The 23,356-nt window shown below is 42.0% G+C and overlaps 1 long non-coding RNA gene across 1 annotated transcript in view; it reads right to left on the reverse strand.

The window, feature by feature from the left end:
* Window positions 1–8,494: 8,494 nt before the first annotated feature.
* Window positions 8,495–23,356, reverse strand: part of LOC132761847 (uncharacterized) — a 30,773-nt gene continuing 15,911 nt past the window's right edge. The window contains exons 2-3 of the long non-coding RNA XR_009630000.2: window positions 21,558–21,685; window positions 8,495–8,567 (exon numbers count right to left, since the gene is read on the reverse strand). This is a non-coding gene — a long non-coding RNA (uncharacterized lncRNA). The remainder of the gene's footprint in view (window positions 8,568–21,557; window positions 21,686–23,356) is intronic.

A 23,356-nucleotide genomic window follows, 5' to 3' on the forward strand; every position in this document is an offset into this window, starting at 1 on the left:
TGGCTCCGCTCATTCCTCGAGGGTCGGTCTCAGAAGGTGTTACTGGGAGACTCCTGTTCAACCCCACAACCTTTGTCTTGTGGGGTTCCTCAGGGCTCAATATTGTCTCCCATGTTGTTTAACATCTACATGAAGCCGCTGGGTGAGATCATCCGGAGTTTCGGAGTGCGATGTCATCTGTACGCGGATGATGTCCAACTCTGTCACTCCTTTCCACCTGCTACTAAGGAGGCTGTCGAGGTCCTGAACCGGTGCTTGGCCGCTGTGACGGTCTGGATGGGGGCGAACAAATTGAAATTGAATCCAGACAAGACAGAGGTACTCCTGGTCAGTCGCAAGGCCGAACAGGGTATAGGGTTACAGCCTGTGTTGGATGGGGTCGCACTCCCCCTGAAGACGCAGGTTCGCAGTTTGGGTGTGATCCTGGACTCATCGCTGAGCCTGGAGCCCCAGGTTTCGGCGGTGACCAGGGGAGCATTCGCACAGTTAAAACTCGTGCGCCAACTGCGCCCGTACCTTGGGAAGTCTGACTTGGCCACGGTAGTCCACGCTCTGGTTACATCCCGTTTGGACTACTGCAACGCTCTCTACGTGGGGTTGCCTTTGAAGACGGCCCGGAAGCTCCAACTAGTCCAACGTTCGGCAGCAATGATACTAACGGGAGCGGAGCGCAGGGAGCATACAACTCCTCTGCTGCACCAGCTCCACTGGCTGCCGATCTGCTACCGGGCTCAATTCAAAGTGCTGGCGTTGGCCTTTAAAGCCCTAAACGGTTCTGGCCCAACTTACCTATCCGAACGTATCTCGGCCTATCAGCCCGCCAGGACCCTAAGATCTTCTGGGGAGGCCCTGCTCTCTATCCCGCCTGCTTCACAGGTGCGGCTGGCGGGTACGAGAGACAGGGCCTTTTCTGTGGTGGCCCCGCGGCTATGGAACGCCCTGCCCTTGGAGGTAAGATCAGCCCCTTCATTGATGATATTCCGAAGAAGATTGAAGACCTGGATGTTTAAGCAGGCATTTGGTTAACCCAATGCAACGAATGGTAACTGACTAAAGGACTGGCAACATGGATGACGAACTGGATCACGTTTTTAGTTAAGAGTCGAACTGGATTGGTATTGATGTATGAATTGTGTTTTTATGTTTTTTATGTTTTTTATGCTTTTAACTTTTTTACTGTTGATGGTTATATTATGTTGTAAACCGCGTTGAGTCGCCGGCTAGGCTGAGAAACGGCGGTATATAAATATAGCAAATAAATAAATAAAATAAATAAGAATAGGTGTGCTTGAGGTATCAAAAGTTTTTCATGAGAAAGAACACATAGCTAGAACAGCAGTTTACTTTTGTCTCAGCCTCTCCTTTCCCCCTTAGTTGAGAAAAGACTATTTTTTAAACTTTTAACTCTGGAAGGAGAGAAATGGGACAAGGAGAAAAAAACAGGAACATTTTAAAACAATTAGAATAGGGGGGGGGGGGAGGATTAATCAGGATTGTCTCTGCCAAATCATAATAGAGTATGACATCATTGTAATATTTCCTATCTTATTATTAGTATTAGTATTTGCTTGTTCTGATAGACTAACAAGGCTATGAATAATCTGAAGGGTTCTTGCTCAAGATTCTTTCTTAAGAATCTATATCCAATAATGTTCTTATCAGAGTCTGGGATGCTTCGATTTTTACACAATTCCATTATAAATTGTAAAGAGATATTTTTCTCTTTCTTCAAGTAATGAAAAGTAATGGAAATATAATAAGCAGAGCTGTAAGAGGTATAACAGGTACAAATTACTTCAAAAATGGTAAATTTCCAAGCTCTAGTATGTGGGAGTTGTAGTTTGTGCATTTCATGAGATTATTAGCTTTTGTGCAAGACTAGTTTTGAAGCAAAAATGGAGGTGTCTCTTCAGGCAAAATGTGGAATTTTAAAAGAAACTGAAAGAGAAACAAACATTTTCCTAAGGGCTTTCTTTATCTCTATAGACTGAATTGTTATATACTTCACGTACAGCAAAAAGACATGATAAAAGTAATTTATCTGCAGCTCTAATTTGACTTTCCATTAAATGCACATATTGCAGGCTGATAATTCAGTTCTTTGTGGGAGGTATCTGTTAGTGGAAAGGAAGGCTATGCATTTTACTTAAGATAAAATGTTATCAGTCTTGGATCTAAAGCCCTGCAGCTATCTGGAAAATTTGGGCTACTATGCTATCTCAAGCTGATACCAATTGGAGTCACAATGTGGCCCTCCAAGGTATGCATTTGTCCTGAGGCATATCTCTAGATGCTGAAGTTGCTCCCTGCCGGCAGGCCCTTTTTAAGGCTAGAGTCATGAATATTCAGTTACTTTGCCTTGGATGAGAGAAAAATCTTCAAAGCTATCTAATACTCTAAAAAAACATAAAAAATTGAGTGGCATCTTAAATGCAGTAAGTTATTTTGCCATGATCTTTCATAGAATGTAGCCCACTTCATCAGATTTATAGTGAGCCTGAGTCCATAAACACTTATACCAGAAGGACTGCCGGTGAGCTGTGATGGAGGCAGGCTGGGCGCTGTAGGAGCTCCTGTAGCGTCAACCTTTCAAAAGCGGCTGGTGGGCGATATGCGGCCCCCTCCCCTCGGCAAATAAGCGGAGGGGAGTGCAGAGACCTCCAAAACCCGGCAAACCCCCAGTGGCACCCACCCCTCAAGGGTGGGGGTCGGAGGGTAGGCTGTGGTGAGGTTACGCGGGCCGTAGGAAGGGAAGCCGGCTTGACTCAACCCAAGCCCGGCATTTACTGCTCATCCAGCTCGAACACCACAGAAAACAGGAATGAAGATTGGCTATGGCCAAGGAGAAACGTAAGTTTTTCTCCCGTGAGTATCCATTGCATCGCGGAGGGTCATCCCTTTAGGAAAAGCGTGGCTCAGGAGTGATACAACCTAAGGAACTTACTACTCTCTGCTCATCCTAGTAAGAATTTACCGCCATTCAAGGATTGTAATCATCTTTATCCTCATAGCAGTTTGAAGGGGAACCACAGTATAACTCTGTATAAAGCTCTGTTTAATGATCCGCGTAAAGCCCATTCTGGCCCCCACAGCCTTTTGCGGGGTGGTGATAATATGTCTTGATCTCAAAGGGGAACAAGACTCCCCCTGACTCCCCCTGATCAATACGGCGAAACACAGGACACGGACTAGCAAGCGCCCTCCAAGCGCCCTCCGAGGGGCCTTAACAGGTTAATCGATCGCCAAACGGCAATCAGCCGAGGAGGTAAAATAACACCTTAAGATAGTTATCTAATCAATCTATTAACCAAGTACCTTAGAGGGAAGCTGGAAGAAAATCCGCTCAAGAACGTTAAAGAGACAAACCTGGCTGCGGGGGAGATCGCAGGGGGAACAGGCACGCGCGCAAGTAGTTGTTGAATCCCGGAAGCTCAGGGAGGAGAGAGCGAAAACGCATGCGCGAGAGGCAGGAAGCCAAGAAACGTTTACCGCGAGACTCCAAGGCCCGTAAGGAGGGCAACCAAAGAGAGGAGACGGGAGAGGAATAGACCCAGGAACCCCCTCCCCACTCAGAGACATGGAAAATCCTGGCAAATAGAGAGCCAGGGAAGGCAAGGGACTTAAAGGGAGTGCGGAAAGAAATAAGGAGAGCCTCGGAAAGATTGTGAAGCTTCAAGGTAATTGACAACGTGGGGTGAGGAGACATGGGGAGCGCGTGAGGGAGTGAAGAAGAAGGAGGGGGAAGAAACTCCGGAAGATAATCAGGGGTCTAAGAAGAGCACTGTAAAGGAATGAGACAGATCCCACGATTTTCTTTGTCACCCCCCCGCGATGAATGGTATTAAATGGTGATACGAAAGCCCCCACCTCTCAATAAATCTCCCCCACCCCAGCCTCCAGCCACCTCTCCCACTCTCATCCCTCTCCTCTCCCACCCCCCCCCCCACGTGGGGTAAAAAATATACATATATACGTATATTTTCACATATATATATATATATATAATAAATAATAATAATAATAAAAAAAGAAAATTCCAAAAGGAGGGAACAAACAAGAGGGAGCACCTCAAGAAGCCCCTAATCCACCCTCCCCCGTAGAAACATGAAGTCTCCATACTAGACTGTGCAATCAGAGCCAATCTCAATCAAGCTTAATAAAGGTAGAAGAAAAACTCCCACGTGATTAGCAACACTGACGAAACCAAAAATGACGACCCCTAAGACCAAACAGGAGAAAGCTGACAAGGAGAGTAAAGAGAGCAAGGAAACAAAAGATCTAAAGGAAATCAAAGAAAATAAGGACCCCAAAGGACAGACAAGAAAAGGTTCATCAGCCGAGGAATCGATAAATAAAGAGATACTGAGAGAGATCTTGAAGATCGCTGACAAACAGAACGAACTGCAGAAGGACCTTAAAAGAATTGAAACAAAACAAGAATCCCAACAAAAAAATCTACAAGAAGAGTTACAACTGTTAAGGAAAGATCTCACCTCCGAAGTCTCCTTGATAAAAGAAGAGATGAACAACATGAAACAGAAGACCTGGCGAAACAACTGCGGTTCATCAGACAGAAGGAATTCCTGCAAGCAAATAAACCAGGGAGATGGCTTGCTCGGAAGATCAGAAAGAAAAAAACAAGAGAAGTACATCGTGAGCATTAAAACCAAGAAGGGCGGGGCTACATCTGACTCAGATATAATTCAAGAATTTTATGATTACTATAATAATCTCTATGCCGAAGATCAAGTGAACATGAAAGAGATCTTGTCCTATCTAGGTGCCCAAAAACTGGAGAGGTTAACTGACCAGGAGAGAGAATTATTGAACAATGATATTTCAGAAAATGAAATCAGGAAAGCGATAAAAAGATTAAAACCATCGAAGGCACCAGGACCGGACGGTTTTACGGCCACATTTTACAAAGCAATGTGCAATGAAATCACCCCCTACTTGAAGAAAGTCATGAATTTGGCCATGACGGAGAAGGTGATCCCTGAATCCTGGAAATCTGCAACAATTATTGTAATACCCAAAGAAAATTCCGACTTATCTGAAGTAAAGAACTATAGGCCCATTTCTTTACTTAATCAAGATTATAAGATATTTACATCAATCTTAAGTGAGAGATTGAAAATCTTTCTGAATAAATGGGTAGGAGAGGAACAATCGGGCTTCCTTCCAGGAAGACAAATGAAGGAGAACATAAGAAATATCATCGACTTAATAGAATTCTACGATCTCCATCATCAGACGGAAGTAGCCTTCATGGCGGTCGATGCCGAGAAGGCTTTTGATAATGTGCGTTGGGAATTCTTCCATTCGATATTGAGAGAAATGGACTTTGGATTTGGCTTTACAAACGCGATAGAAGCGATATATAACACCCAATACGCTACTTTATGGATTAACAATTGTCCATCCAAACAGATAACAATAAAGAAGGGGACTAGACAGGGGTGCCCTCTTTCCCCCCTTATCTTTATTTTGACCCTAGAAATTTTGCTTAAGAACATTAGATCGGATAAATCCCTCCCTTACTTGAGTGTGGGCAAAAAGGCCCTAAGATTCAGAGCGTTTGTAGACGATTTGATCTGCGTAATAGAAGAACCAAGGAAATATGCCCAAACGTGGATATCAAAAATAGAGTCATATGGTAAGCTGGCGGGCTTCAAGATCAACAGAGAGAAAACAAAAATCCTAACAAAAAATATAAACATGAAAAACCAAGAAGAGCTCAGGAAGACTACAGGAATGGCGTTAGTCCCAAAATTAAAATACTTAGGCATCTATATCTCAGCAAATAATAGACAACTTTTTAAGAACAATTACCTACCAGCTTGGGATAAAATCAAAAAAGACCTGAAGAACTGGTCCAATCTCAACATCTCCTTGCTGGGAAGAATTAGCGTTATCAAAATGAATATCTTGCCCAGATTCCTCTTCCTGTTTCAAAATTTACCGATAATTCAAAGTAAGACACCATTCAATGAATGGAATAAAACGATTAGATCATTTATCTGGAAAGGTAAGAAACCCAGGATAAAACATCAACACATGATTGACACAAAGAATAGAGGTGGTCTTGGTCTTCCAGACCTAAATTTATACCACGATGCATGTGGCATAACCTGGATCAAAGACTGGATCTTACTTGAAAAAGATAAGGTACTAACTCTAGAGGGGTTCAACTTGAGAATAGGGTGGCACGCCTACTTATGGCTAAGTCAAACGAAGAAAGAAAAATCTTTTAACAACCATGCCATTAGGAGACCTCTGTTGAAAATATGGGAAAAATACAAAAAAATTCTGTATCTGGGGAAAATCCCCATGTGGTTTTCACCCATAGAGGGCGAACAAAGGAGATTGCTCGGCTGGAGGAAATGGCCCACATATAGAACTGCAACCACCAAAAAGGATGGCTAGCTCCAACTGAAAACGAAGGAAGATCTAACCAAAGAATTCAACTCGCTTTCCTGGCTCCAATATTATCAACTAAGAGGTCACTTTAATAGAGATCAAAAAGTAAGTCTCATGGAACGAGATCCGTTCTGGGAAAAAGTCTTAAGAAAAGATAAGAAGACCATCACATCCATTTATAACCTACTGCTAGAATGGGCGATGGAACAAGAAAAGGTCAAAGACTGTATGGTTAAATGGGCCAGAAATCTTGGTAGGACGATAAATCTCTCAATGGGAACAACTCTGGACGAAAAAGACCAAATACACATATGCCATTGTACTAAAAGAGAATTGGTACAAAATGTTCCATCGCTGGTATATGACACCCCAAAAATTAGGCCAGATGTTTAAGACAATGAACAACAAATGCTGGAAATGCGAAGAACAAGTTGGTATCTTTTTCCATCAATGGTGGTCATGTCCGGTAGCGCAGAAATTCTGGAAGAAAATTAATGTAAACTGTGAAAAAATCCTTAATATCAAGATCAAGGATAAAGCTGAATGCTATCTTCTAGGCCTATTCAAGGAAGAATGGAATCTGGGGGTCAATGAAGATATCTTATTTACCTTCCTTACAGCTGCGGCAAGAATAGTTTATGCCAGGAAGTGGAAATCAAAGGAGATCCCAACAGAACAGGAATGGTGGGAAAAAGTCCTAGAGATAAGAGAAATGGACAGACTAACATATGCCCTGAAAGACGCAAACGGCCGCCCTCTAAAGAGGACGGACTGGATCCCACTTAACAGATACTTAGGAATTGATTAGAACTCCAGGAATGATGAGAGAGTAAAAGAAACTAGGAAAACGACAGAGTTAAAAGGGATAGACCCAAGACAACAGTCTACAAAGAAGAAGATAAACCGAAAACGCGGTGTAAATGGAGTCGGAAGTCATGTCTCCCCTCCCCTTTTCTATCTCTTCTACCCCTTTCAGCCCCCCTTACCTTACCCCATATACTCACACACACCCCTTCCCATCCCCGTTTCTCTTTTTTTCCCCCATTAGGAGTTTTTATGATACTGTATGATACTGTATTGTACTGGGTATTTAACTCTACAGCCCTCTTCACCTCTTTTCTACTTACCCTTTTTTATCTACTAGTGATACTTTGTAATAAATTGAAAATTTAATAAAAAAAAACACTTATACCAGAAAAATGTTTTAAGGTACCTTGTGGCTTTTTGTTGCTTTTGTTGCAACACTGAAATGATTATTTATTATTTTTTAAGTTATATTCCTTCTAGGTTTTTCCCCAAAACCAATCCACATTTGATATTAAACTTTGTATGTTTTCTGTCAGTATATGAAATATAGCACCTACATTCTAAAAAAAACCCCTCTGGGTTATATAAACATAATTACTATGCTTTGAGACCCACGTACTTAGGAAAATCACTGACTGTGTCCTCAGCTAATAATCCCCTGTGTCTAGTGGGAAGTGATGTTTTTAATAGGGTGGTGAATCCAGTTTGGCTTTAACTTTACAAGAGCTATCCAAGGTGCTAAACATATATTGAGGATGCCAAAGTTGAAGACTCAAACTGGATGTGTGTGGGCCTCCTCACTTGCTTGGCTTCAATTGAACAGTTGAACTCACATGAAGAAACAAAATCAAACATTGTAAGGCGTGGAGCAATAGCCAGTCAAGGGCAGGTGATGCTACAATTAATTTAGAATTCACTTTGTCACACAATTTATTTACCATATATATTCATGTACAAGTTGACATCTTGTACAAGTCAAGGGCAGGCAAAATTACGGATCTTGATATGACCCATGGATTAATAGAGGCTCGTCATAGGGAGAGGAAGGCACCAATGCCACCTCAAGTGGGCAATCACCCACATCTAACATTACTATTTCTTTTAAAAGGCTAGAAACAATGCCATAGCAGTGAAATAGTGAAAGTCAAGTGCCTCTGTTTGGTTTTCTTGGGATTAATTTTTTTTCCTTTTGCCACTCTAGTCAAAGAAATGTATAGTTTCTTTCTTGATAAGACTTAATTGCAGTACTCACAATGACCTATGGCGCTGATTTTTTGACTATTTTTTATTTATACACTAGCTGTCCCCTGTCACGCGTTGCTGTGGCCCAGTCTGGTGATCTGGAAAATAAAATAATGAGAAAGTGTTGGTTTCTAATATATGTAATTCCTTTATGCTTGTGAGGAAACAATGCTCTTTAATTGTAGTGAACTATAAATTCCAGTAACTACAAATCCCGGCCACATGACCTTGGACGTGTCTATGGACAACGCCGGCTCTTCGGCTTAGAAATGGAGATGAGCACCACACCCCAGAGTCAGACATGACTGGACTTAATGTCAGGGGACAACCTTTTTTTACAAATCCCAAATGTCAAGGTGTATTTCCTCCAAACTCCATCTGTGTTCATATTTGGCCATATGGAATTTTTGTGTCAAGTTTGGTCCACATCCATCATTGTTTGAGTCCACAGTGCTCTCTGGATGTAGGTGAACTACAACTCCCAAACTCAAGGTCAATGCCCACCAAACCCTTCCAGTGTGTTCTGTTGGTCATGGAAGACCTGTATGCCATGTTTGGTTCAATTCCATCATTGGTGGAGTTCAGAATGCTCTTTGATTGTAGGTGAACTATAAATCCCAGCAACTACAACTCCCAAATGTCAAGGTTATTTCCCTTAAACTCCATCTGTGTTCATATTTGGGCATATTGAATATTCATGCCAAGTTTGGTCCAGATCCATCATTGTTTGAGTCCACAGTGTTCTCTGGATGGAGGAGAACTACAATTCCAAAACTGAAGGTCAATGCCCACCAAATACTTTCAGTATTTTCTGTTGGTCATGGGAGTTCTGTGTACCAAGTTTGGTTCAATTCCATTGTTGGTGGAGTTCAGAATGCTCTCTGATTGTAGGTGAACTATAAATCCCAGCAACTTCAACTCCCAAATGAAAAAAATCATAATTTTTTGAGTGATGGTCACTCCTTGTGTTGTGAGATGTTTTGTTGCCAAATTTGGTGTGATTTTGTTCACGGGTTCTTTTGTTTTTAAGGTACTCATTATGATCAGAGCATTTATATATATATAGATGGGTATACAGGGTATATATTTCTCCACAACAGAGAGTTGGGCAGGATGGGACTTATCGCTTCTAACTCTAAGATTCTATGATTCTTTTATTCTTTCTAGAAAAACCCAAGATATCAAAGAAAGCATCAATGACTTTCTAAGAAAGTGTTGCTTTCATTTGTTATTGTATGCTATTGTATGCACTAACTTTCAGTTACCCTACGCCAAACTCACTACTGAACTTTCTGGACAGAATTTGTTCAGAGTGGGGATTGCCATGAGACTAGAAGAATAAGGTTTGCTCAAGGTCATCCAGTTACATAGGTAAGGGGGATTCAAACTCTGGTCTCCTAGTGTTCTAGTTCAACACTCAAACCACTATTCCCCACTGGCTCCCTTAATTAGGAACAGAAATAAGCAATTTAATTTCCAAAACATGACTTAATTTGTAATGTTGTTAGCAGGTAGAGTAGAATTTAGTTATTTCAGTGCAAAAGTCAGTACAAAAGCTCATAATGTTTTCCACTTAATTAGGTTTAACAGTATAAATTCAAGTATGTAAGAGTCTGAAAACCAAAAGAAAGAATTGGTGTGAATGGTACAGTGTCTATTAGGGCTGTGCAATCGATGAAAAAAATGTTTGAAAACCCATTACAAAATTATGGGGTGCTGGTGTTTTGTTTCTAAAGTATCGGTAGTGAAATTTTTGTTACTGTAACAAGGACAATGAAATTGTGTTATTTTTTCATTATAGTAATTGTGGAAGTAGGGAAACTTCAGAGGCTACAATGGTAGAACACATTTAGCACTGTTAGACCATCAAGTTTCAGAAGTTTTCATTTATCCATGGATATTTGGGAAATTTTCAAAATTTTTATAAATATTTTTAAAAATATAACTACAAGAGCTAGCTCCTTGATTTTTTCTATAGAAGGACACAAGATAACAAGATATAATTCCCCTCAACTGTCAGAATTTTTCATAATTCTACTGTTTTTAGGGAATTTTTAAATTTTTGACAAAACATTTTTTAAGACATGACGGTTATCTCATTGAATGTCTCTCATATTAACCAGTAGAACTTCCATTTAGGGAGTTCTTCCCAGCCCAGAATATATATTTACTTACTAGAAGTATCAGTCAGTCTTCCTCTTTGCAGATTCAACAATTTATTGAAACCCTAGCTGGCTGCAGAGGGACACATCTCTCCCCTATTCTGATTGGGGCTTTCTGACGCTGAGCAGAATTCTGGGAAATGTAGTTTAGGGCACGACCTTTTGAATTCTCTGGCATAGGGCTCCCCCCACCTTCCTAAACTACATTTCCCAGAATTATGTGCTATCTCGGTCCCTTTCTCTACACTATTGGACAGGGGGAACTGTAGCAAAGGAGGAGATGGCAAAACCAAGACATTACACTCCCTGCTCAACTTTCAACCAAATTTGCTCAGACTTTACTAACCAAATTACTTTTATACAATGAAATGTAAATAAGTTTCTAAACTTTCAATAAAACTATCAAGTCTGTTAGGAGTCTTTGAAAGATACCAGTTTTTCCTTCAGTGGCAGTTCTGACTGAAGCCTTTCAAATGTGACCATCCGCTCTAGGATATTATTATTTTTATTATTATTACTAGCTTGGGGACCCGGCGCTGCCCAGGTTATTAGAGAAAGTGGGTAATGACGGTTCTGTATGCCAAGTTTGGTCTTTATTGGTCATTGGATGACGGTTGCATTGTTTTCAGGAAGTGAGTGAAGGTACTTGAAGTCCCATCATCCATGTTCAACCCTCCTCCAAAGAGCAGCAATATATAGAGTGGGTCATGGGGGCTCTGTGTGCCAAGTTTGGTGTTTATCAGTCATTGGATGAGGGTGGCAGTGGTTTCAGTAATTGAGTGAAGGTACTGCAAGTCCCATCATCCAAAGTCCATCCTCCTTCAAACTGCAGCAGGATGCAGAGTGGGTCATGGGGGCTCTGTGTGCTAGGTTTGGTCTTGATTGGTCATTGGATGACTGTTGCAGAAATCTTGGGATGTGAGTGGAGGTACTTGAAGTCCCATCATCCATAGTCTGTTCTCCCCCAACCCTCACCAGAATGTTGAGTTGGCCAAGGGGGCTCTCTGTGCCAAGTTTGGTCTTTCTTGGTATTTGGATAAGTGTCACTGTGGTTTCAGGAAGTGAGTGAAGGTACTGGAAGTCCCATCATCCATCGTCCATCCTCCTCCAAACAGCATCGGGATGTAGAGTTGTTCAAGGGGGCTCTGTGTACCAAGTTTGGTCTTGATTGGACATTAGATGAGGGTTGCAGCAGTCTTTGGAAGGGAGTGGAGGTACTTGAAGTCCCATCATCCATGGTCTGTCCTCCTCAAAAGTGCACCAGGATGTAGAGTGGGTCATGGGGACTCTGTGTGCCAAGTTTGGCCTTGATCAGTCATTGGTGAGGGTCTCAGTGGTCTTAGGAAGTGAGTGAAGTGACTGCAAGTCCCATCATCCATTTCCAAATTTTTCCAAACTGCACCAGGATGTAGAGTGGGTCATGTGGGCTCTCTGTGCAAATTGTGATCCTGACCCATCACTGTTGGCAGTTGTAATGGTCTCAGCAAGGGAGTGCAGGTATTGCAAGTCCCATTGTCCATGGTGCATCCTCCCCCAAACCTCACCAGGATGTAGAGTGCATCATAGAGACTCAAGTGTGTCAAGTTTGGTCTTTATCGATAATTGGATGAGGGTTGCAGTGGTCTCAGGAATTGAGCAAAGATACTGCAAGTCCCATAATCCATGGTCCATCCCCGGCCAAAACACACCAGGACATAAAGTGGGTCATGAGATGTCTATGTGCCAAGTTTGGTCCCGATCAGTCATTGGTTGAGGTTAACAGCAGTCTCAGAATGTGACTGATGGCACTGCAAGTCCCATCATCCATGGTTGCAGTAGGATGTCGAGTGGGTCATGGGGACTCTGTGTGCCAAGTGTGGTCTGTATTGGTAATTTTCTGCCGCAGCCCCCTCTGGTCTTTTCCTTTCCTCTTTGCCATCTCGGAATCTTGAAATTGAGGCTGGCCAATCAGAGACCATATGCAAATTTCCTTCTGTCATGTCCCCGTTTCTGTCATGAACCCTTTTCTCCACCAGGGGCTCCTGTTGAAGCAGGCCAATCAGGGACCATATGCAAATAGCACCACAGTGGCAGCCAATCAGAATCTTGGAACTTTCAGACTGGCCAATCCGAAAGCCGGCACATACACCGCCACACATCCGCCGCATACAAGTTTTGACTTTTATTATATATATAGATTATTATATTATTATTAAACTTTATTTGTACGCCGCTAGCATCTCCCGAAGGACTCAATGTGGTTTACAAAGGCCAAGGCCTCAACACACAATACAACAATAGAAAACCTAAGGCAAATTAAAAACAATTAAAGCAATATAAACAACAGGCAATAACAATACACTAAGACACAATAAAACTGGGCCGGGCCAGAGTAATGGGTACAGTATTAAAAGTGCTGATGTGACGGGAGGTATATAAGGCATTATAGGGCAAGTGCAATGTGCGGTGTGCAGCAATCTTAATTCTAGTAAAATGTTTGTGGGACTTGGTATTGGAGTTTTCCTAATCCAGGAAGGCATATCGGAACAGCCAGGTCTTCAGGTTCTTTCTGAAGACTGCCAATGTAGGGGCCTGTCTAAGATCTTTGGGGAGGGTGTTCCAGAGTCGGGGGCCACCACGGAAAAGGCCCTGTCTTGTGTCCCCACCAAACGCACTTGCGACGCAGGCGGGATCACGAGCAGAGCCTCTCCAGATGACCGAAGTGAATGCGTGGGTTCGTAGATGGAGATGCGGTCACACAGGTAGGATGGTCCCAAACCGTTTGTAGGTAAGCACCTGCACCTTAAATTGGGCTCGGAAAATAAATGGCAGCCAGTGGAGCTCCTTGAACAGGAGGGTTGACCTCTCTCTGTAAGGGGCCCCAGTTAACATCCTGACTGCTGCTCGTTGGACCAGTTGGAACTTCCGAGCCGTTTTCAAGGGCAGCCCCACGTAGAGCGCATTGCAGTAATCCAATCTGGAGGTGACCAAGGCATGGACACCCCGGTCAGATCAGCCTTCGCGAGGTACGGTCGCAGTTGACGCACGAGTCTCAATTGTGCGAAAGCCCTCCCGGACACCGCCGACGCCTGAGCCTCAAGCGCAAGCGATGAATCCAAGAGGACTCCCAAACTGCAGACCTGTGGCTTCAGGGGGAGTGTAACCCCGTCCAGCACAGGTTGCCACCCTATACCCCGGTCAGGTTTACGATCGACTAGGAGGACCTCTGTCTTGTCGGGATTGATCTTCAGCTTGTTCCTCCTCATCCAGATAGAAACAGCGGCCAGGCACTCGTCCAGCACCCGAGAGGCCTCCTTGGAATTGGGTGGAAAAGAGTAGTAGAGTTGTGTGTCATCTGCATAGAGGTGGCACCTAACTCCAAAACTCCGGATGACCTCTCCCAGTGGTTTCATGTAGATGTTAAAAAGCATGGGGGACAGAATGGAGCCTTGCGGGACCCCACAGGTCAAAGGCCAGGGATCCGAGCAGGCGTCTCCCAGCTTCAACATCTGGGATCGACCCTCCAGGAAGGATCAGAGCCATGACAAAACCGTGCCCCCAAGACCCATCCCAGAGAGTCGTCCCAGAAGGATACCATGATCGATGGTATCGAAAGCCGCTGAGATGTCCAAGAGAACCAACAGAGTCACATTCCCCCTGTCCAGCTCTCTACGGAGGTCATCCACCAAGGCGACCAAGGCTGTCTCGGTACCATGACCAGGCCTGAAACCAGACTGTGACTGATCTAGGTAGTTGATGTCATCTAAAAAGCCCTGGAGCTGGGAGGCAACCACCCGCTCCAGCACCTTACCCAAGAAAGGGAGGTTGGAGATTGGTCTGAAATTGTTCAGCACCGTGGAGTCAAGGGAGACCTTTTTAAGGAGTGGACGAACCACAGCTTGTTTCAGGTGTGATGGAAAAAACCCTGCTCCAATGATGCATTAATGATAAACACAAACCAATCAACCAACCCCTCCCTGGCCGATTTAATTAGCCAAGACGGGCAAGGGTCCAGAGCCGACGTGGTTGCCCTCACAGCCCCAAGGACCTCCTCCACGGTCTCAGGAAGAACAAGCCTAAAAGAATCCCACAAAATTGGACAAGCAGATGCCTCAATCACCTCCTCTGGCACTGTGGTGAAATTGGAGTCGAGCTCAAGGCATATCTGAGCGACTTTGTCTGCAAAATGGTGTGCGAAATCGCCACACCGAGTTGCTGGGTAGTCAAAAATCTCCTCCACCGCAGGTGGCTGAAGGAGTTCCCCAACGACCCGGAATAACTCCGATGATCTATTTGCTGCAGACGCTATGCGGGTAGTCGTATAGGACTCCTTGGCTACCTGTATAGCCACGGTATACGCCCTAAGAGAGGCTGTATATTTCTTGGATAATGCCTATAGGCCACAAGTTCCTGGGGGCATTTTTGTCTTTTATGAGAACAATATCTCCCACTTTAACATCTTCGTGGGGGCACTGCAAAACTTTTCTGCGCTGGAGTTGGCTCAGGTATTCACCTTCCAAAGTTTCCATTGGATGTCTTCATTATTGACAAAGTCCATGACTGAACTATCATTGACAAATTTGGTGATGCAATTGAATTCTTTAACTGCCCCAATAAAGTTTGTACCGCAGTCTGATTTAATATTGTATATTATGTTTTTTATGGTTTTAATTGTATATTGTGCACTGTATATTTTGTTGTAAACCGCATTGAGTCGCCAATTAGGCTGAGAAACGGCAGTATACAAGGACAGTAAATAAATAAATAAATAATAAATTAATGGATTTAACAGGGCCTCTAATGGCTATAAATCTTCTCAAAGTGTTGATGAAGAACGAAGAGTCCATGCTTTTTATTACCTCTATGTGGACAGCTCTAATCACAAGGCAGGTGAATAGAACAGACCATCTTTTGTTGTTGACAATTCCGCCTCTTGTTTTGAGGGTGTGGACTTTCTGATGACCAAAAACATCACGGCCAATATGAGTGAATGGAGGTGCAATACTTGTTCTATCTTCAGGTAATCTGCCATAAGCTGACTTTCACACCTTTTGCACAGCCTTCTGCAGGTCTCACAAAATTCTATGACTTTGTTTACAAGTCTTTTGCAGTTTATAATCCAAATGCGTGCATTCCTATTGGTGGCTTCAGTCAAAGTGCAGCCTTGGTGGTAGACTTCACAAGCCTTTTTGGCTTGGCTTTGCTTGCTTGCACTGAAAATGAAACTGACTTTGGGAGACTTCCAAGGTTTACAAAATTCAAATTAAAAATATTGGGTTAGTTTGGATTCTTAAGTTTTTGGCGCAGGCCATGCCCACGCGTTGGATATCGTGTCGTAAATATGAATTTAACAAATTTAATCCAACTTACAAGGATGAACAATAATTTGCACAGCGCTAGTGCCTATTATTCTGCTTGGATTTTCAAGGTTAAAAGGCTACTCTCCACATGTAAGTCTTGTGGGAATTGACTTCCTATTATAACCCCCTCTCCCTCCATATATTTTATAACTTTCCATCAAGTTAAACCTAGCTTGGAGATATCCTCCAACTATGCAAAATGGAATGAATGAAAATGCAGAGTTTTGACTTTCTGTGGGCATAACCGATTTGCTGATTTCTTTGTTTTGGCAAATTAGCAAGGTGACATTTTAACTCTTCACCAATATATTTCAATCCAGCACTGTGTGCCCATAAACTGAGCTGTTCCTTTGACACTTGCTCAGATTGCTGCACCCAAGTGAGACAATGATGTCGGAGATCTATAACTTCCTAATATCTGTTATTTTATTTGCAGTTGCCACAGAGGGAGATAAAAACCATAATGCAAGAAGATTAAGCCTTACTTTATGATGCTCTTTCAATTTTAAGTCTCTCATCTTTCAATTCTGCTATTATTTCAGAAGGGGGGAAATGCATGACTACCTGATATCTCCAGGTATTGTGTTTAGGTCTTAAGATTCTTATATCCCTGACATAATGTTCAGTTAGAAAGTCTGGTAAATTTCTGGTGGTTGTATTGGAGGTACCAAATTGTAGTGATGTACTCAATACATTGATTTGGAATTTGCTTTTTCTTTCCATTAGAGATCTGGTGGAGTTGGAGTATGTAGGAGTGAAGTTGCAGTACTTCTGTCAAAGTAGGAGGATTCACCCTTCTGTTATGGAATATGTTATTTCTCTTCAGGGTTGAAAGAATAGAACTGGGCCGGCAAACATTATCTCAGGTTAGGCTTATTTATTTATCATGTCAGAAGCGAATTGAGGTACAGTTGTAATGTATTTAAAGCCACAAAAAAATTAAAAACTTGGCAATATACTCAATGTCCTTTGACCAGTATCTGGCCACTTGGAGTGCCTCTGGTGTTGCTGTAAGAAGATCCTCCATTGCGCATGTGGCAGGGCTCAGATTGCATTGTAGTAGGTGGTCTGTGGTTTGCTCTACTCCACTCTCGCATGTCGTCCCATTTCTCAAGGTTGGCTCTGTATCTCGTGGTGCTAGCACACCATTTGTTCAGCACCTTTCAAGTTGCCCAGTCTTTTGTGTGCCCAGGAAGGAGTCTCTCATTTGGTATCAGCCATGGATTGAGGTTCTGGGATTTATCCTGCAACTTTTGGACTCTCACTTGCTGAGGTGTTCCTTTGAGTTTCTCTACAGATCTTAGAAAGCAATTTCTTGATTTAGGGCATTGGTGTGCTGGCTGATATCCAAACAGAGGATGGGCTGGAGATGTCAGGTTAGACCGAGATGTGTAGACAGATCACTTGAAGATCAATAAAAATGGGGAGAAAGGAAGGAGCAAATGATAGATCTAGGTTATTTAAAAAGTACTGTCCCTTTTTGTATTTTTTGTAGTGGCATGTCTGGCAACCAAGTTAATAATGAAAACTTTTGAACTTCAACATTTGCCAATATTATTTTGATGGTGTACTCCTTCCATCTGTCTTCCTTTATTTAATTCCAGGGAGTTAGAACTGCATAGGAATCAGGGGCTAATTTTCCACCACATCTCTCCCACCCTGATTCCTTCAAGCAAGCTCAGATACTTACATATTGCTATTACTTAGGTGATCCCTATTTGTCCAAGGATGATCGGTGTCCTGGCAGTGGGTCCGTAGGTGACTGTGGAGCCCTATTCTTGATCTGCATCTTCTCCCACAGTGAGGGCATGGGTTTCCAGATGGAAGGCAGTCCTGGTCAGGGTTGGCTTGATGCACCATCTAGGCACATTTCTCTCTTTTGCCCTCCATTCGTGCCTCTTTAAATTATATAGCATTGCTGGTCACAGCTGACTTCCAACTGGAGCACTCAAGGGCCAGGGCTTCCCAGTTCTCAGTGTCTATGCCAGAGTTTTTAAGGTTGGCTTTGAGCCCATCTTTAAATCTCTTTTCCTATCCTCCAACATTCCATTTTCCATTCTTGAGTTCAGAATAGAACAGCTGCTTTGGGAGAGAGTGGTCAGTCATCCGGACAACATGGCCAGTCCAGCGGAGTTGCTGGCGGAGGAAGCAAAGACCACCAGTATTGAAGCGGCATATTGCTATTAAATTACTCTCAAACTGGAGTTTCTACTGATACTTTGAGAGAAAAGGTGAGGCGAAATTGAAGTATTTAGTGGTAGAATAGTGTTCTAAGAGAGCCAGCATTGTTTAGTGGTTTTAATGTTTGACTACAATTCTAGAGACCAGTGTTTGAATCCCTTCTCAGTCCTGAAACTCATTGGATAACCTTGTGCAAGTCACATCCTCTCAGCCTCAGAGAAAGGCAATGGCAAACACCTTCTGAATTAATCTTGCAAAAAGAAAAATCCCCTCATGGTAGGGTTAGCCTGAGGGTCACCATAAGTCTGAAAGTACCCAAAGACACACAACATCAACAACCAAATTTGAAGTTAGCATAATTTCACACATTTTCATTTGTTTGGGAAATTTTCTGTGTGGGTTTTTTTTGGGAGGGGGCAGAATTTTCCCAAAATTAAACCAAATTTATTCTTATGAGGGAAATTGGTGACTTTGATGTGGGTTTCAGTGGGGATACAAAAATGGAGTCCAGGTGTTCACTTATTTGTACTAAATCTACAGTCACTTCCTATTATTCCTGCAATACCTTGGGAAAGTGGCCTCTCTTCTTATCCAAGTATTTGCCGTATATAATATAAATTACAGTCATCTTTTTGCATTCTCACCTTGTTAGCAAGTGGAATTGAGTGGTTCATTTCAGACTTTGTTGAAAAAGCAGTTATGGTTTTCTTGTCCTTTTTTACTTTTTCCTTTGTGCTGATTGTTCTGTACATCGTAATAAGATTGTAAGTCTTCTTTGCATTTGCCAAGGGAGCCATGTGTCACCTTTTTGTTGTTGTTGAGATTTTGGTTTTGTTAGAACAGCACATAGCCATCATCTAATTAAAGCTAAATGTGCATACACCTGGGTATATCAGCAATACTTTGTATACCTCAGCCTTGTTTTGTGCAACTCTCTTCTAGTCTTTGTTAAATTGAGAGTATATTTTGTTTTTCAATTTAAATGTCATGTGCTAATTGTGCTCATGACTGGACCAGAATAATCTGATTGTTTCCCTCTCTTTTCCTAGACTTTTTTTTGTCAGTAATGCTGACAAAACATTTTTAGTAGGCAGCAGGAGAAGCACATAAAAGCATATCATTTTTACCAGTGGGAGCAAAGCTGGAAGCTTCAGATTAGGGGTTCACACTAAGAGGGTGAACCTAATTTTCTTTTTTCATATATTAATAAAGATAGTTTAAACTAAGGTGGAATTCATATGGTGTTTTTAAACATTTGGTCCCAGCATGTCATGCCAGAAAAACCAAAGATGTAGAATTTTTAGAGTTGTAATCCAATAACATGTGGAGAAATATGTGAAAAAAATTGTGGGGAAAATCCTAGGGCCAAAATTCAGAGAAGGCTAAAACAATATGAGCCTAGGAAACAATGGATCATATCACAGGTGGAGATGGTTTTAACACTATGGAAATGAGATTGTCATCTGAAACTCTAGGTGCCTGGGTTCACCTACTTCAGTGGTTCTCAATCTGTTGGTCTCCAGATGTTTTGGCCTTCAACTCCCAGAAATCCTAACAGCTGGTAAACTGGCTGGAATTTCTGGGAGTTGTAGGTCAAAGCACCTGGGAACCCACAGGTTGAGAACCACTGACCTACTTCCTCCTCTGCTCTCTTTGTCTCTCACTGGTTTGGAAAGAGTTCTGTATGTTAAACAACTTGTTCTGGGCCCCCCAAATTAGTTTGCTTTGTTAGGTGAGATGGATACCATCCAGCTGCCAGCAATGAAAGAAATCCTAACATAGTAATCCCAGTGTATGGCTGAGAAGGGACATTAACTGTTTACTATATCATTTTTGATGTTATATTTTGATTTCTAATCTCCATCTGTACACCAGCTTTTCATTAAGGCAATAAACTATTGCTGGATGAAACATTAACAACCTTAGATATGCAGAGGATACTACTTTGATAATACTTTGATAGTACTGAAAGTAAGGAGGAGCTGAGGAGCCTTTTAAACAAGGTGAAAGAAGAAAGTGCAAAGGCTGGGTTGCAGTTAAACATTAAAAAAAACCCCAAGATTATGGCAACCAGACTGACTGATAACTGGCAAATAGAGGGAGAAAACATGGAAGCAGTGCCAGACTTTGTATTTCTAGGCACAAAGATTACTGCAAACGCAGACTGCAGCCAGGAAATTAGAAGTCTTTACATCTAGGGAGGACAGCAATGACCAATCTCAATAAAATAGTGAAAAGTAGAGACATCACATCAACAAAGATCAGCATAGTTAAAGCAATGGTATTCCCCTTACTAACCTATGGATCTGAGAGCTAGACCATAAGGAAGGCTGAGCAAAGGAAGATAGTCACTTTTGAACTGTGGTGTTGGAAGAAAATTCTGAGAGTGCTTTGCACCGCAAGAAAGAGATGCTGACCAAGGACAAGATGGATGGATGGTATCCTTGAAGTGACTGGCTTGACCTTGAAGGAGCTGACTGAAGTGAACAGACCACTCCCATTGTATCTGTCTGCCAGATGTTGAAGAGCTATTCCTATTCCTGCTGCCGTTGTAGAGGTAGTGTTGAAATCACTGTGATGATTTATTTATTTATTTATTTAAAACATTTATATTCCGCCCTTCTCACCCTGCAGGGGACTCAGGGTGGAGCACAACATATATACGGCAAACATTCAATGCCAGGACATGAAACCATAAAGATATACAAACATTAAAATAATTTATATTCACATTAAAAGTTGCTTAAAAACCATCCCAGGACACCATTTTGCCTCATTGCACTGCCCCAAAGGCTTGATCCCACAGCCAGGTCTTCACCATCCTTCTGAAGGACAGGAGGGAGGGGGCTGATATAATTTTGCCAGGAAGGGAATTCCATAGCTGGGGGGCAATTACTGAGAAGGCCCTGTCTCTCGTCTCCGCCAAACATGCCTGTGATGGTGGCAGGACCGAGAGCAGGGCCTCCCCAGAAGATCTTAGTTTCTGCAGTGGTTCATAAAGGGAGATGGGTTCAGACAGGTAAACTGTGTTGGGGCCATTTAAGACTTTATAGGCCAAAGCCAGCACTTTGAATTGTGTCCGGTAGCAAACAGGCCACCAGTGGAGCTGACGTAACATGGGAGTTGTGTGCTCCCTGTATGCTGCCCCAGTTATTAACCTGGCTGCCTCTCATTGAACTATTTAAAGCTTCCGAACCATCTTCTAAGGCAACCCCAGGTAGAGTGCATTGCAGTAGTCTATCCTTGATATAACAAGAGTGTGGACCACCATGGCCAAGTCTGACTTCCTAAGGTACAAGTGTGATGAACACAAGAAAATGAAATGCTGTTCACATATTATACTGTGTATACATACAAGCCATTTGTGTAAAAAAAAAAATGAAGAATTTAGCACTTCAATTCCTACCTGTGCCATTTAATTGTCAAGTGGTTGGCCTTTTAGTGGGATCAGATAGGCAGCAGTGGGATTCATTCCAGCAGCCAGTCACAGGATGGAAGACCATCCTGCTGGATCTTCTGGGTGTTTTTCTGAAGCTGAAAATAAGATCATATGTGATTGCTGCCTGTGTGCTCTGCATATGCCCTAGACATGAAATATTGTACCCAGTCATTAGACAGGTAGGTTGAGCATGTGGAGAGGACACTTAGCGGAACTTGATTTTCTGTCAGGACAGTGGAGGATCATAGCCAAAATATATTTGTTCCCAACTGAAAATACTGATTCTTCCACAGGTAAATCTGCCTTTTGCCTGCATTGAAGCATTTTATTCTGAATACACATTTTCAGGACCAAAAGCAAGTCCAATCCTTTTAACAATACTGGCCAACTAGATGCCACAGGGCAGCCTGTAAACAGGAGACTATAGCCTTCTGTTTTGATTTCATTCAACTGATATTCAAAGTATATCATTTTTAGAAAATTATCTATCCTCCATTAATTTGTGTAATCCACTCTTGGACTCATCTAAGACATTGAGAATTAAACTCATGGTGTGATATAAAACTAAGGCATCATTTACATTGCCATATAATGCAGTTTAACTGCATTGAACTGCTTTATATGATTTAACACTTACCATGTAATTCAGTTTCTATAAGGAGGAAGGAGTGATGGTGGGTATTACTGTTACTGGAGGTATTTGCTGGAATCCTATATAACCTATTATATTACATAGCAGAGGTACCAAGAAACGTCTTTACTGAATTGTGAAGATGTGTAAAAGGACATCAATATGAGTGGCTGATGACCATTGGTGCCAATGTGTCTCAGCTACTCTTACTGGTGTCCTGATAGGCATCTTCTAAATGAGCATCAGGACTCTTGTGATTTGTAATGAAATAAACACAATATACATCTTATTGTGTATCCATCTTGCGCATTGATCCCATTGTGCATTACTCACTTTTCCTGCTTTGCTATATCGTAACATAATAGCAGTCTTCTACTGAATAAAGACATTACAAAACCAGTCAAACCCAATCCTTGCAAGCATAAAACCGTTTACAAAAACACAAGACTCCAACAGGATTCCATTCATGAGATATAGCATTTTGTTCTGGGTTTGAAATTTCAAAAGATCACTCTGAGATTGAATTTTGTGTCTGAATGCCAAGAGTGAGAGACAACAGGAAATGAAAGGTAGGTAAGAATAAAACATGATATACTGGTAGCAAAATATTGCAGCCACTGTTGCCACTAATCTTGAAGTAAGCAGACTAACATTATGGGAATTTGGGAAAAACAGGTCATCCATATTTCATCTCTGCTGAATAGTCTGCTGTTATTGGTACAATTTGTGACTTAGGTTTTTTGTCTTGATGCCAGAAGGAGAATAAAATTTAGTTGTAGGGGGAAAATGAATCAATTCACTTAATCTGACTTTAATTATTTCTGTAATGAGGGTATAATTTCATCCTTCTTCAGTGCAGAACATGGTGTTAATTATGAGAACAAAAACAATGGAATCAAAGCAATATTATTCTAACTGTAATTTCCTTCCGCCTTTTCTCCATTAGATATCTCCCTTCTGCATTAAATGTTTATTTCTTTTTATTATAAAGACAAAATAAGGTAACAGCTGCTACTTTGTCTATATAAGAGAGGGAAAACAAGTTTCCCCAAAATCAAACAAGACAATTAATAAGAAGAGCATAGGGTACATTAATTTTTGTAATTTAAACCTATATTTATTACTTTAAATTGTC

The sequence above is a fragment of the Anolis sagrei genome, chromosome 1 (assembly GCF_037176765.1).
Source record: "Anolis sagrei isolate rAnoSag1 chromosome 1, rAnoSag1.mat, whole genome shotgun sequence".
Taxonomy (NCBI): domain Eukaryota; kingdom Metazoa; phylum Chordata; class Lepidosauria; order Squamata; family Dactyloidae; genus Anolis; species Anolis sagrei.